This window comes from Episyrphus balteatus, chromosome 1 (assembly GCF_945859705.1).
Source record: "Episyrphus balteatus chromosome 1, idEpiBalt1.1, whole genome shotgun sequence".
Lineage (NCBI taxonomy): Eukaryota > Metazoa > Arthropoda > Insecta > Diptera > Syrphidae > Episyrphus > Episyrphus balteatus.
In genome coordinates this window covers 88,439,251-88,455,172 of record NC_079134.1, presented here as the reverse complement: position 1 = coordinate 88,455,172, position 15,922 = coordinate 88,439,251, and positions in this window count along the sequence as shown.

Sequence of the window (15,922 nt, the reverse complement as noted above, 5' to 3'; positions counted from 1 at the left end):
AAAGGAACAATTGAAATACCAACACTGCCAACCTGTGAGTTTCAAGTTATAGAAAATGACCTAACCATCCCAGGCGATGGAATTTTAGGGTATAATTTTCTGGGCAAATACTGTAACGTAAATGGTCCAAATAAATTACACTGGTCTGCAAAATTTAACTTTTTTTTTCTCCTTCAAATAATTTTTTGATATTATGAACGATTAGACTTTCCATAATCTAAATCTGGTATTAGAAAAATTCTATCAGGTACCATTTTTGTAAAAATGATTTTTAAAAAATCCCTCTTTTAGATTCATTTGAACTTGTATATAATTAAAACTATTTGTCGCATTGAGCTCAAATTTTGAGGACTTATTCTTCATAATATGACCTATCGATTGACACCAAATATGTTCTTTTACATTCATGTTTACTCATTTTTAAAAATACTGATTGACAATAAAAGCAGACATTTCGAAATCCTTCACTTTTTAGTAAATCCTACATGAACAAAAGCACCTTAATTAAGGAAAATGTAAAATATCAATGCCCATTATATTTAAAAAGTCAAATATGTAAAGAAAACCAAAATAAAAAACATTAAACAAAATTTTTACGTGTTTTGTAATTTTATATACTATTTTTTCTATCTAGAAATATCTTATTTTTAATAAACTATTCGATAAACTGCCTTGTAAAGCATCAGATTGGTTTCTCCTAGAAACAATAATACACTTTTCTTATAGTTTTTGATATTGTAATGTTTTATTCCGGGTTCACAATAAAACTTATTTAATTTCCACTTATATTTCCGTTCAAATAAGAACACTTTTTATTTCAACTCAATTTACTTTTATTATTCGCTCAAACAAACACACTTTTAAATCACTTTATTTACTACTAACAATTCGCAACACTTTATTTCACTTTGTACTGTACTCTTTCACTTTCAAGATTAAACTGTCTCCGGTCGGTGTCTACGTTGCCCTTTTATACCGGAATCTCGAGACTCGAGAACGTCCTCGAAGGCTCTCGTCCCTGCCTCTCGAAACTTCCTTTCCAGGAAGGGGCACTTCCAGTCTAGTGGGATATTTTTAGATGTGTTCAGTGGGATATTTTTAGATGTGTTCAGTGGGATATTTTTAGATGTGTTCAGTGGGATATTTTGAGATGTGTTCAGTGGAATATTTTCTTAATTACTAAAGGTCCGTTCACATTTCTACCTTGGCAGTAGTAGGTAGTGTGTTCAGACTTTTATCTTAAAAGTAGTTCAGTAATTCATCGTTACATTGTCCCCCTCTTAGGATTGTTCGCCCCGAACTTTTATCTTAAAAGTAGTTCAGTAATTCATCGTTACATTGTCCCCCTCTTAGGATTGTTCGCCCCGAACAACTCCATTGCTTCTTTCACCATTATAACGATGTAAACGGTCACAATGAACTACCTTTAGTTTGCCTCTTACCCCTCTTTGTATACGGTAAACTACGTCGTTAATTCTGGTTATTACTGTGTAAGGGCCTTCCCAGTTTTGTTGTAGCTTCGGTGATAGTCCCTTTTGTCGGTGGGGATTGTAAAACCACACAAGTTCTCCTTCTTGAAACCCTGTTGCTGTCGCTCGTGCGTCATATCTTGTTTTCATCCTGTCACTAGACGCTTTTATATATGTCCTTGTCCGTTGGTGAATGTCAGCCAGTGTTCCTTTCAGGTTATCTACGTACTCATCCATTTCATGTGGCTCGTTTGGAACACTTCCAAATTTTATTTCACTTGGCAGGCGTATTAATGAGCCAAATAGGACTTCCGATGGTGTATGTCCAGTAGAACTATGTGTTGCACTTCTACAGGCCATCAAGAATAATGGAATATGTCGGTCCCAGTCTCGTTGATTATCATTGACTACTTTTGACAGGTGTCCCTTAAGTGTCCTGTTAAATCGCTCAACCATCCCATCAGATTGTGGATGAAGCGGTGTTGTTCGCGTCTTCTTGATGCCAAGGAGTGAGCAAACCTCTTGAAAAATCTTAGATTCGAAGTTCCTTCCTTGGTCGGAATGAAGTTCCATGGGTACTCTGAACCTGCTCACCCAATGAAAGACAATCTTATCCACAACTGTTTTGGTTTCCCGGTTTGGAATAGCAAATGCCTCAGGCCATTTGCTGAAGTAGTCCATCACTACAAGGATGTATCGATTTCCGTTTGCAATTCTCTCAAAAGGTGCACCCACCTGTCCATGTGGAATACCCTTTTTTCATTATTATATCCTACCTTGAATGGGTTGGGTCGTTTTGATCGGGAGGTTGATATACCTGAGATCTGTTGTTATAATTATCTTGAGGGTTGCTTGAGTTCTATTTATTATAAGAAGTTTGAGGGTTGTTTCTCTGAGCTTGATATGTCGGAGATCTGTTACTATAATTATTTTGAGGAATATTTCTAGTCTGAGAAAGGTTATTCCTATTGTAATTATTTTGGAAATTATTGTTTCCGAAAGCATTTTGAAAATGATCCCTATTAAATGATTGTTGATTTCCCCGGTATGAATTAGAGTTCTTATTACATGTAGCTGCTTCGTGGCCATAACTTTTACATAATTGGCAAAGTGGTGAATTAAGTCGTTTCAAGCATTCACTATAAGTATGACCTTTAACATTACAGAAGCTGCAAATTATTCCAGCAGATCTGTTGTTAGTTTCGGGTTGGGATACTTGTGGAATAGTGGTTGTTGTGTTATTACACGATATTTGTGAGAGTGGTATTGTTTCCACTCTCTGAACGTGTTTTTCCATGGTAAACGCGGTTCTAATTAATGCTTCTAAGGATTGTTTCCCTAAAGTGAACAAATATTGGCCCAATTGTTTGTTAGAGATCCCGGAAGCAAGGGCTGATTTAGCAAAATCTTCCAACTGGTTCTTTACAATGTCACCGCCTTGTCACCGTATTTGAGTTCTGCTGCCTCTCGATATTGCGTTAGAGAGTGTCGAAGTCTACCTACAAAAGTGTTTAAAGTCTCGAATGGACTTTGGCGAATGGTGATTAAACAATTCACCAAGTCATTATAATCTACGATAGGTAAATATGTCCTATTTAAAGCTTCTTCAAATTCCGTTGGCCACCCTTGCGTCTGTACCTCCAGCAAATTCGGGGATACTTTGTGATAGTTTCAACAATTTTTCAAAACCTAAAGACATTTTGGATATATTGTTTTGTTCTGATTTGGTAAATATTTCTGGATTATCTTGAATTGGTTGTAGCTGTGTCTTATCTTCCAAATTTTTTTTTAAATTTTTTAAGTTCACTTTTGAGAAATTCAATTTGATTTATGTGAAGTGCATCACGACTTCTTAATTTGTCAGCTTCGAGATTAAATTTTATTTCTTTATCCTTTATTTCCTTTAATTTGAGTTGTTTTTCCTTTTCCCTTTGTTTCAGAAGAGAAATTTGTTTTTCAAACCCTGAAATCGTTTCTTCGGCTTGTTTATTGATGTTTTCTGCCTCTTGCTGGTTAATCTTGTATTTGGTTCGTTTTTTGTTAAGATTACACGGTGTTACAAAAATGAGGTTTTAAAATATACGCGGGCGGAGATCTATCAGGTTTTGTAGAGCTAGTCGCACTGAATACGAAACGGTATTTGAAAATCCCCTAACACCCCCAAAATCTGGAGTTACGGGCAAAAAACGGTTTTTTGGACCTTCACCCATTGAAAAAATTCTAGCTTCGACAATTTTTTACCCATTTTCGATTTTTTTACAGTTTCTGATAGAAGATTAATATACCTTTTTAACAATGTATAAAACATGTAACTCGGTTAAACCACTTAGAATTTATAAGATGTCAAAGTTCAAAAATTAAATTTTTTTTGTCATTTGCCGAACTTCGGCATCAATTTAAAGTATATGTTTTCAAAACAACATGCTATTTAAAAAATATATTCTAAAACTATATCTATTTCCCAAATAATCGAGGTATTTTTTTATGAAAATCACTTCAAAATTGGCTTAGAAAAAAAAATTTTTCGATTTCAACCCAGATACAGAAATTCGAACTTTTAGGTATAGAACAAAAATGTTGTTTCGGCACGTAGTAGGATAAGTTGGGCGCCAAGTTTTGATGAAGGGTTTTTGTAGAGGAGCTCAATACAAACATTTTTTTCTTTGAAAGGGGGGTCTATCTCCCCCCATTTAGGTGGGAGGGGCATTTTTCTAAAAAAAAATTATCAAAATAAAAAAAAATTATTAAAAAACAACGGCAACACTTACAGTAATAAATGATACCATTTCCAAAGGGCAAAATTGTGCATTTAATTCAAATTTTTAAATCAATATAATATTACCAATAGTTTTTGAAATAATCGATTTCAAAGTTAAAAATAGGGGAAAAAAATTTTTTTAAACTCATTTTATACTATTTTTGTCCAGATTGTGAATTTTAGTAAATAAATTACTTAGACAGAAAACTGCCTCAATTAATTTCTTATGGAACAGTGAAAACTATATGTTTCTATGTCTTCTAGTTTTTGAGAAAATTGAAAAATAAAAACAAATAAAAACAAAAAATATTTTGAAAAAAGAAAAATCTGATAAAATAATTTTTCAATTTTCCCGAAAACTAGAAGACATAGGAACATATAGTTTTCACGGTTCGATAAGGAATCAATTGAGGCAGTTTTCTGTGTGAGAAATTTTTTTTACTAAAATTCACAGTCTGGACAAAAATAGTATAAAATGAGTTTTAAAAATTTTTTTTTCCCCTATTTTTAACTTTGAAACCGATTATTTCAAAAACTATTGGTAATATTATATTGACTTAAAAATTAGAATCAAATGCACAATTTTGCCCTTTGGAAATGGTATCATTTATTACTGTAAGTGTTGCCGTTGTTTTTTAATATTTTTTTTTTATTTTTATTTTAGAAAAATGCCCCTCCCACCTAAATGGGGGGAGATAGACCCCCCTTTCAAAGAAAAAAATGTTTGTATTGAGCTCCTCTACAAAAACCCTTCATCAAAACTTGGCGCCCAACTTATCCTACTACGTGCCGAAACAACATTTTTGTTCTATAGGTACCTAAAAGTTCGAATTTCTGTATCTGGGTTGAAATCGAAAAATTTTTTTTTCTAAGCCAATTTTGAAGTGATTTTCATAAAAAAAAACCTCGATTATTTGGGAAATAGATATAGTTTTAGAATATATTTTTTAAATAGCATGTTGTTTTGAAAACATATACTTTAAATTGATGCCGAAGTTCGGCAAATGACAAAAAAAATTGAATTTTTGAACTTTGACATCTTATAAATTCTAAGTGGTTTAACCGAGTTACATGTTTTATACATTGTTAAAAAGGTATATTAATCTTCTATCAGAAACTGTAAAAAAATCGAAAATGGGTAAAAAATTGTCGAAGCTAGAATTTTTTCAATGGGTGAAGGTCCAAAAAACCGTTTTTTGCCCGTAACTCCAGATTTTGGGGGTGTTAGGGGATTTTCAAATACCGTTTCGTATTCAGTGCGACTAGCTCTACAAAACCTGATAGGTCTCCGCCCGCGTATATTTTGAGTGTTATACCGTGTTATTTATTTCTTTTTTCAGCTCGAGGATTTGGTTTTCTTTTTCTCTCAGTCGATTTTTTACTGAGTCTATATATATGATTAAAATGGCGTCAGTGGTTTCTAGTCTAGTGCATTGACCCCACTGTACACTGAGTGAGTTAAAATTTAACTCATAAACTTCTCTACCAACTAGTGATTTTAATTCAGCTAGTTATGTATTATTGAAGTTTGTTATCTCTTGTGTTTGCTCATCCCTTTCTTTTTCCAATTGTTTCTTTATATCAAGAATTTTTTCTAGGTCTAAACTAGACTGTTCAGCCATAAAATGAAAATTGATACAAATAGAGTGAATTCTCAAGTAAAACCAATAAAAAAACTGTTTTGTTTTATTTATTATTTATTATTTATTATTTATTATTTATTATTTATTATTTATTATTTATTATTTATTATTTATTATTTATTATTTATAATTTATTATTTATTATTTATTATTTATTATTTATTATTTATTATTTATTATTTATTATTTATTATTTATTATTTATTATTTATTATTTATTATTTATTATTTATTATTTATTATTTATTATTTATTATTTATTATTTATTATTTATTATTTATTATTTATTATTTATTATTTATTATTTATTATTTATTATTTATTATTTATTATTTATTATTTATTATTTATTATTTATTATTTATTATTTATTATTTATTATTTATTATTTATTATTTATTATTTATTATTTATTATTTATTATTTATTATTTATTATTTATTATTTATTATTTATTATTTATTATTTATTATTTATTATTTATTATTTATTATTTATTATTTATTATTTATTATTTATTATTTATTATTTATTATTTATTATTTATTATTTATTATTTATTATTTATTATTTATTATTTATTATTTATTATTTATTATTTATTATTTATTATTTATTATTTATTATTTATTATTTATTATTTATTATTTATTATTTATTATTTATTATTATTATTATTATTTTTTTTTTTTATAATTACAACATATTAAATTTTTTTTTTTTTTGTGTGTGTGTGTTTTTTTTTTCAATTCAGGGTAACTTCTTTTTTTCAGCCTTTTCCTTCCTCTTAAGGTATTCCTGTGTTTTAAGGGTTTTTGCTTCCTGTAGAAGCAAAAACCCTTCTACAAAGTCCCGCCAGCTGATATAGCCTCCCCAGTTCCTGGTGGATCCAGACCTGGTGTCCTCCTCTCTTTTTCTTGGTGTCGAATCCTCCGAATGGGACATTGGGAGGATTGCTTTTTGCCTTTCCTCTACCTTCTTATATCTCCTCCGATATTCGTCCAAGGTAATAGGCCTTGGTCCGGCTTGGGGTTCTCTCTTGATGTATTCGATCAGTTGATTTTTGGATTCCATTATCTGTGGAAATGCATTTTAATATTTTTATTTTTTATCATTATAATTATTTTTTTATATATATATATATATATAAAAGAGCTAAATTTACTTCACTTTTATCACGTTAAACTAAAGCACTCAACTTTTCGGTTTTTAATTTTTTGAACCACCAAATAATGTTCATATGAACAATTTATATTGGTTCAGGGTGAACCAGAGAAGTCTTTGTCATGAATTAAAATAGGAAAAAAAAAGACTTCAACGCTGTTTACCATGGAAAATGAGAGAGAATAAGAATAAATTCGATGGATGGTATGCTGAAGCTGGAGGATGCTTCAGTTTTTAAGGCAATTTTTTATTCTCCAAACGCCATACCATCCTACCGGCTACGCCAAAATATGTTATATAATATTTCATACATAACGAAGTCTTTGTCAAAAGATTTGCCGTGTAGGCAAGGGATTTGGACCCGAGAATTGGGTTACTCTCCCTAATAGATTCTAACCCTATATTTCCCTACTTTCCAGCTATTTTGGCACACTGGTGGCCAGTTTGTTAGCGGCGCCTATAGGCCTACTTATTTAATTCAGAGATACCAGAGGTATCTTTGAATTCCTGGAAAGAGAGAAAAATAAAGATTAATAATTAAGTTCTTTCGGTTATTCTTACGTTTATTGTTTTTATCTGGACACAACGACGGTCAGCAGGTAATCTTTTTGAATGCCCTGCCTTCATTTTTCCTACACTATTTATACAACTTAATTGAAATTTTAAACACTAATACTACTAAGACTAACGTATAAAGTATTATCCAATTACAAAACTAAAATTGCTTATATCGCAATCTTGGGTAATACTTTATTTTGTTGCTATTGAAATACAAAGAATTATCCAATTACAAAATTAATGTTGCATACATTGCAATTTTGGGCAATTCTTTGTTTAATATTATTTATTTACCTATATTTAAATTATACCTACTTAATTTCTTCTACCTTACTTTGCGCAATTTGAACCATCACACTTAATTTCCAATTTGACCCATCAGCACTTTTCTTTGAATTATTTTAATTGTGACGATCCAGTATGCTGTGTCACCGGATCGTCGACCTGCCGTCGCTTCAACTTATTATTGAAGTTGAATGAATTATTGTTGGCCCAATTAATTTGAGTATTCGTTTGTTTTGTTTACAAAGCGAATTACTCTTGGTGCCCTTGAATTCCGATTGAATTATTGTGGTAGGTTATGGTTAGTGTGAGACACAATGGATAAGTGTCTAACACAACACCTTTATGGGGAACCTCCACTGAATGTCAGTTCTGGGCAGGTGAAGATGTAAACAAACGTTTTTTGTATTGTTTTGTTCTGATTTGGTAAATATTTCTGGATTATCTTGAATTGGTTGTAGCTGTGTCTTATCTTCCAAATTTTTTTTTTAATTTTTTAAGTTCACTTTTGAGAAATTCAATTTGATTTATGTGAAGTGCCTCACGACTTCTTAATTTGTCAGCTTCGAGATTAAATTTTATTTCTTTATCCTTTATTTAATTTAATTTGAGTTGTTTTTCCTTTTCCCTTTGTTTCAAACCCTGAAATCGTTTCTTCGGCTTGTTTATTGATGTTTTCTGCCTCTTGCTGGTTAATCTTGTATTTGGTTCGTTTTTTGTTAAGATTATTTATTTCTTTTTTCAGCTCGAGGATTTGGTTTTCTTTTTCTCTCAGTCGATTTTTTACTGAGTCTATATATATGATTAAAATGGCGTCAGTGGTTTCTAGTCTAGTGCATTGACCCCACTGTACACTGAGTGAGTTAAAATTTAACTCATAAACTTCTCTACCAACTAGTGATTTTAATTCAGCTAGTTATGTATTATTGAAGTTTGTTATCTCTTGTGTTTGCTCATCCCTTTCTTTTTCCAATTGTTTCTTTATATCAAGAATTTTTTCTAGGTCTAAACTAGACTGTTCAGCCATAAAATGAAAATTGATACAAATAGAGTGAATTCTCAAGTAAAACCAATTGAAAACGACATAAAATGAAAGTTGGTACAAATAGAGTGAATCTTCAAATAAAAACAATTCAAATCGGTATTATAGGATACTACCCAGAAAGTTTATCAGAAGAAATACACCCAATACTACAATGGAATCAATAAAAAAACTGTTTTGTTTTATTTATTATTTATTATTATTATTATTATTTTTTTTTTTTATAATTACAACATATTAAATTTTTTTTTTTTGTGTGTGTTTTTTTTTTCAATTCAGTAACTTCTTTTTTTCAGCCTTTTCCTTCCTCTTAAGGTATTCCTGTGTTTTAAGGGTTTTTGCTTCCTGTAGAAATCGTCTTTTTTCTTCCCCTCTACAAAGTCCCGCCAGCTGATATAGCCTCCCCAGTTCCTGGTGGATCCAGACCTGGTGTCCTCCTCTCTTTTTCTTGGTGTCGAATCCTCCGAATGGGACATTGGGAGGATTGCTTTTTGCCTTTCCTCTACCTTCTTATATCTCCTCCGATATTCGTCCAAGGTAATAGGCCTTGGTCCGGCTTGGGGTTCTCTCTTGATGTATTCGATCAGTTGATTTTTGGATTCCATTATCTGTGGAAATGCATTTTAATATTTTTATTTTTTATCATTATAATTATTTTTTTATATATATATATATATATAAAAGAGCTAAATTTACTTCACTTTTATCACGTTAAACTAAAGCACTCAACTTTTCGGTTTTTAATTTTTTGAAGTTGTGTTTTTTGAACCACCAAATAATGTTCATATGAACAATTTATATTGGTTCAGGGTGAACCAGAGAAGTCTTTGTCATGAATTAAAATAGGAAAAAAAAGACTTCAACGCTGTTTACCATGGAAAATGAGAGAGAATAAGAATAAATTCGATGGATGGTATGCTGAAGCTGGAGGATGCTTCAGTTTTTAAGGCAATTTTTTATTCTCCAAACGCCATACCATCCTACCGGCTACGCCAAAATATGTTATATAATATTTCATACATAACGAAGTCTTTGTCAAAAGATTTGCCGTGTAGGCAAGGGATTTGGACCCGAGAATTGGGTTACTCTCCCTAATAGATTCTAACCCTATATTTCCCTACTTTCCAGCTATTTTGGAACACTGGTGGCCAGTTTGTTAGCGGCGCCTATAGGCCTACTTATTTAATTCAGAGATACCAGAGGTATCTTTGAATTCCTGGAAAGAGAGAAAAATAAAGATTAATAATTAAGTTCTTTCGGTTATTCTTACGTTTATTGTTTTTATCTGGACACAACGACGGTCAGCAGGTAATCTTTTTGAATGCCCTGCCTTCATTTTTCCTACACTATTTATACAACTTAATTGAAATTTTAAACACTAATACTACTAAGACTAACGTATAAAGTATTATCCAATTACAAAACTAAAATTGCTTATATCGCAATCTTGGGTAATACTTTATTTTGTTGCTATTGAAATACAAAGAATTATCCAATTACAAAATTAATGTTGCATACATTGCAATTTCGGGCAATTCTTTGTTTAATATTATTTATTTACCTATATTTAAATTATACCTACTTAATTTCTTCTACCTTACTTTGCGCAATTTGAACCATCACACTTAATTTCCAATTTGACCCATCAGCACTTTTCTTTGAATTATTTTAATTGTGACGATCCAGTATGCTGTGTCACCGGATCGTCGACCTGCCGTCGCTTCAACTTATTATTGAAGTTGAATGAATTATTGTTGGCCCAATTAATTTGAGTATTCGTTTGTTTTGTTTACAAAGCGAATTACTCTTGGTGCCCTTGAATTCCGATTGAATTATTGTGGTAGGTTATGGTTAGTGTGAGACACAATGGATAAGTGTCTAACACAACACCTTTATGGGGAACCTCCACTGAATGTCAGTTCTGGGCAGGTGAAGATGTAAACAAACGTTTTTTGTATTGTTTTGTTCTGATTTGGTAAATATTTCTGGATTATCTTGAATTGGTTGTAGCTGTGTCTTATCTTCCAAATTTTTTTTTTAATTTTTTAAGTTCACTTTTGAGAAATTCAATTTGATTTATGTGAAGTGCCTCACGACTTCTTAATTTGTCAGCTTCGAGATTAAATTTTATTTCTTTATCCTTTATTTCCTTTAATTTGAGTTGTTTTTCCTTTTCCCTTTGTTTCAAACCCTGAAATCGTTTCTTCGGCTTGTTTATTGATGTTTTCTGCCTCTTGCTGGTTAATCTTGTATTTGGTTCGTTTTTTGTTAAGATTATTTATTTCTTTTTTCAGCTCGAGGATTTGGTTTTCTTTTTCTCTCAGTCGATTTTTTACTGAGTCTATATATATATGATTAAAATGGCGTCAGTGGTTTCTAGTCTAGTGCATTGACCCCACTGTACACTGAGTGAGTTAAAATTTAACTCATAAACTTCTCTACCAACTAGTGATTTTAATTCAGCTAGTTATGTATTATTGAAGTTTGTTATCTCTTGTGTTTGCTCATCCCTTTCTTTTTCCAATTGTTTCTTTATATCAAGAATTTTTTCTAGGTCTAAACTAGACTGTTCAGCCATAAAATGAAAATTGATACAAATAGAGTGAATTCTCAAGTAAAACCAATTGTCAGCTATTACATGAAGCCTCAAGAGGCGCGACTCTTTTTTCGAATCTTCTTTTGATAATCATTCTGTGAGGCGCGTACTATTACACGATGCCTCTTGAGTCTAGGACTCAAATTTGACATTTCTCTTTTGATTTAAAATTTGTTGTTGTTGTATTGCACCAAGAAGCAAAAAGAAATGAGAGGAAATGTTGAAAAAAGAAAAAGTGGAAAAAGAAACGTCAAAAAAGAGTCTCGGACTCACGACCCACGACTCTCCGGTCGGATAATTTTTTCTTTCATCTTTTTTCTCTTTTGCACTCATTATAATTAAAAAGAGTCGCGCCTCTTGAGGCTTCATGTAATAGCTGACATTGAAAAAGACATAAAATGAAAGTTGGTACAAATAGAGTGAATCTTCAAATAAAAACAATTCAAATCGGTATTATAGGATACTACCCAGAAAGTTTATCAGAAGAAATACACCCAATACTACAATGGAATCAATAAAAAAACTGTTTTGTTTTATTTATTATTTATTATTATTATTATTATTTTTTTTTTTTATAATTACAACATATTAAATTTTTTTTTTTTGTGTGTGTTTTTTTTTTCAATTCAGTAACTTCTTTTTTTCAGCCTTTTCCTTCCTCTTAAGGTATTCCTGTGTTTTAAGGGTTTTTGCTTCCTGTAGAAATCGTCTTTTTTCTTCCCCTCTACAAAGTCCCGCCAGCTGATATAGCCTCCCCAGTTCCTGGTGGATCCAGACCTGGTGTCCTCCTCTCTTTTTCTTGGTGTCGAATCCTCCGAATGGGACATTGGGAGGATTGCTTTTTGCCTTTCCTCTACCTTCTTATATCTCCTCCGATATTCGTCCAAGGTAATAGGCCTTGGTCCGGCTTGGGGTTCTCTCTTGATGTATTCGATCAGTTGATTTTTGGATTCCATTATCTGTGGAAATGCATTTTAATATTTTTATTTTTTATCATTATAATTATTTTTTTATATATATATATATATATAAAAGAGCTAAATTTACTTCACTTTTATCACGTTAAACTAAAGCACTCAACTTTTCGGTTTTTAATTTTTTGAAGTTGTGTTTTTTGAACCACCAAATAATGTTCATATGAACAATTTATATTGGTTCAGGGTGAACCAGAGAAGTCTTTGTCATGAATTAAAATAGGAAAAAAAAAAGACTTCAACGCTGTTTACCATGGAAAATGAGAGAGAATAAGAATAAATTCGATGGATGGTATGCTGAAGCTGGAGGATGCTTCAGTTTTTAAGGCAATTTTTTATTCTCCAAACGCCATACCATCCTACCGGCTACGCCAAAATATGTTATATAATATTTCATACATAACGAAGTCTTTGTCAAAAGATTTGCCGTGTAGGCAAGGGATTTGGACCCGAGAATTGGGTTACTCTCCCTAATAGATTCTAACCCTATATTTCCCTACTTTCCAGCTATTTTGGCACACTGGTGGCCAGTTTGTTAGCGGCGCCTATAGGCCTACTTATTTAATTCAGAGATACCAGAGGTATCTTTGAATTCCTGGAAAGAGAGAAAAATAAAGATTAATAATTAAGTTCTTTCGGTTATTCTTACGTTTATTGTTTTTATCTGGACACAACGACGGTCAGCAGGTAATCTTTTTGAATGCCCTGCCTTCATTTTTCCTACACTATTTATACAACTTAATTGAAATTTTAAACACTAATACTACTAAGACTAACGTATAAAGTATTATCCAATTACAAAACTAAAATTGCTTATATCGCAATCTTGGGTAATACTTTATTTTGTTGCTATTGAAATACAAAGAATTATCCAATTACAAAATTAATATTGCATACATTGCAATTTTGGGCAATTCTTTGTTTAATATTATTTATTTACCTATATTTAAATTATACCTACTTAATTTCTTCTACCTTACTTTGCGCAATTTGAACCATCACACTTAATTTCCAATTTGACCCATCAGCACTTTTCTTTGAATTATTTTAATTGTGACGATCCAGTATGCTGTGTCACCGGATCGTCGACCTGCCGTCGCTTCAACTTATTATTGAAGTTGAATGAATTATTGTTGGCCCAATTAATTTGAGTATTCGTTTGTTTTGTTTACAAAGCGAATTACTCTTGGTGCCCTTGAATTCCGATTGAATTATTGTGGTAGGTTATGGTTAGTGTGAGACACAATGGATAAGTGTCTAACACAACACCTTTATGGGGAACCTCCACTGAATGTCAGTTCTGGGCAGGTGAAGATGTAAACAAACGTTTTTTGTATTGTTTTGTTCTGATTTGGTAAATATTTCTGGATTATCTTGAATTGGTTGTAGCTGTGTCTTATCTTCCAAATTTTTTTTTTAATTTTTTAAGTTCACTTTTGAGAAATTCAATTTGATTTATGTGAAGTGCCTCACGACTTCTTAATTTGTCAGCTTCGAGATTAAATTTTATTTCTTTATCCTTTATTTCCTTTAATTTGAGTTGTTTTTCCTTTTCCCTTTGTTTCAAACCCTGAAATCGTTTCTTCGGCTTGTTTATTGATGTTTTCTGCCTCTTGCTGGTTAATCTTGTATTTGGTTCGTTTTTTGTTAAGATTATTTATTTCTTTTTTCAGCTCGAGGATTTGGTTTTCTTTTTCTCTCAGTCGATTTTTTACTGAGTCTATATATATGATTAAAATGGCGTCAGTGGTTTCTAGTCTAGTGCATTGACCCCACTGTACACTGAGTGAGTTAAAATTTAACTCATAAACTTCTCTACCAACTAGTGATTTTAATTCAGCTAGTTATGTATTATTGAAGTTTGTTATCTCTTGTGTTTGCTCATCCCTTTCTTTTTCCAATTGTTTCTTTATATCAAGAATTTTTTCTAGGTCTAAACTAGACTGTTCAGCCATAAAATGAAAATTGATACAAATAGAGTGAATTCTCAAGTAAAACCAATTGAAAACGACATAAAATGAAAGTTGGTACAAATAGAGTGAATCTTCAAATAAAAACAATTCAAATCGGTATTATAGGATACTACCCAGAAAGTTTATCAGAAGAAATACACCCAATACTACAATGGAATCAATAAAAAAAACTGTTTTGTTTTATTTATTATTTATTATTATTATTATTATTTTTTTTTTTTTATAATTACAACATATTAAATTTTTTTTTTTTTGTGTGTGTTTTTTTTTTCAATTCAGTAACTTCTTTTTTTCAGCCTTTTCCTTCCTCTTAAGGTATTCCTGTGTTTTAAGGGTTTTTGCTTCCTGTAGAAATCGTCTTTTTTCTTCCCCTCTACAAAGTCCCGCCAGCTGATATAGCCTCCCCAGTTCCTGGTGGATCCAGACCTGGTGTCCTCCTCTCTCTTTCTTGGTGTCGAATCCTCCGAATGGGACATTGGGAGGATTGCTTTTTGCCTTTCCTCTACCTTCTTATATCTCCTTCGATATTCGTCCAAGGTAATAGGCCTTGGTCCGGCTTGGGGTTCTCTCTTGATGTATTCGATCAGTTGATTTTTGGATTCCATTATCTGTGGAAATGCATTTTAATATTTTTATTTTTTATCATTATAATTATTTTTTTTTATATATATATATATAAAAGAGCTAAATTTACTTCACTTTTATCACGTTAAACTAAAGCACTCAACTTTTCGGTTTTTAATTTTTTGAAGTTGTGTTTTTTGAACCACCAAATAATGTTCATATGAACAATTTATATTGGTTCAGGGTGAACCAGAGAAGTCTTTGTCATGAATTAAAATAGGAAAAAAAAAGACTTCAACGCTGTTTACCATGGAAAATGAGAGAGAATAAGAATAAATTCGATGGATGGTATGCTGAAGCTGGAGGATGCTTCAGTTTTTAAGGCAATTTTTTATTCTCCAAACGCCATACCATCCTACCGGCTACGCCAAAATATGTTATATAATATTTCATACATAACGAAGTCTTTGTCAAAAGATTTGCCGTGTAGGCAAGGGATTTGGACCCGAGAATTGGGTTACTCTCCCTAATAGATTCTAACCCTATATTTCCCTACTTTCCAGCTATTTTGGCACACTGGTGGCCAGTTTGTTAGCGGCGCCTATAGGCCTACTTATTTAATTCAGAGATACCAGAGGTATCTTTGAATTCCTGGAAAGAGAGAAAAATAAAGATTAATAATTAAGTTCTTTCGGTTATTCTTACGTTTATTGTTTTTATCTGGACACAACGACGGTCAGCAGGTAATCTTTTTGAATGCCCTGCCTTCATTTTTCCTACACTATTTATACAACTTAATTGAAATTTTAAACACTAATACTACTAAGACTAACGTATAAAGTATTATCCAATTACAAAACTAAAATTGCTTATATCGCAATCTTGGGTAATACTTTAT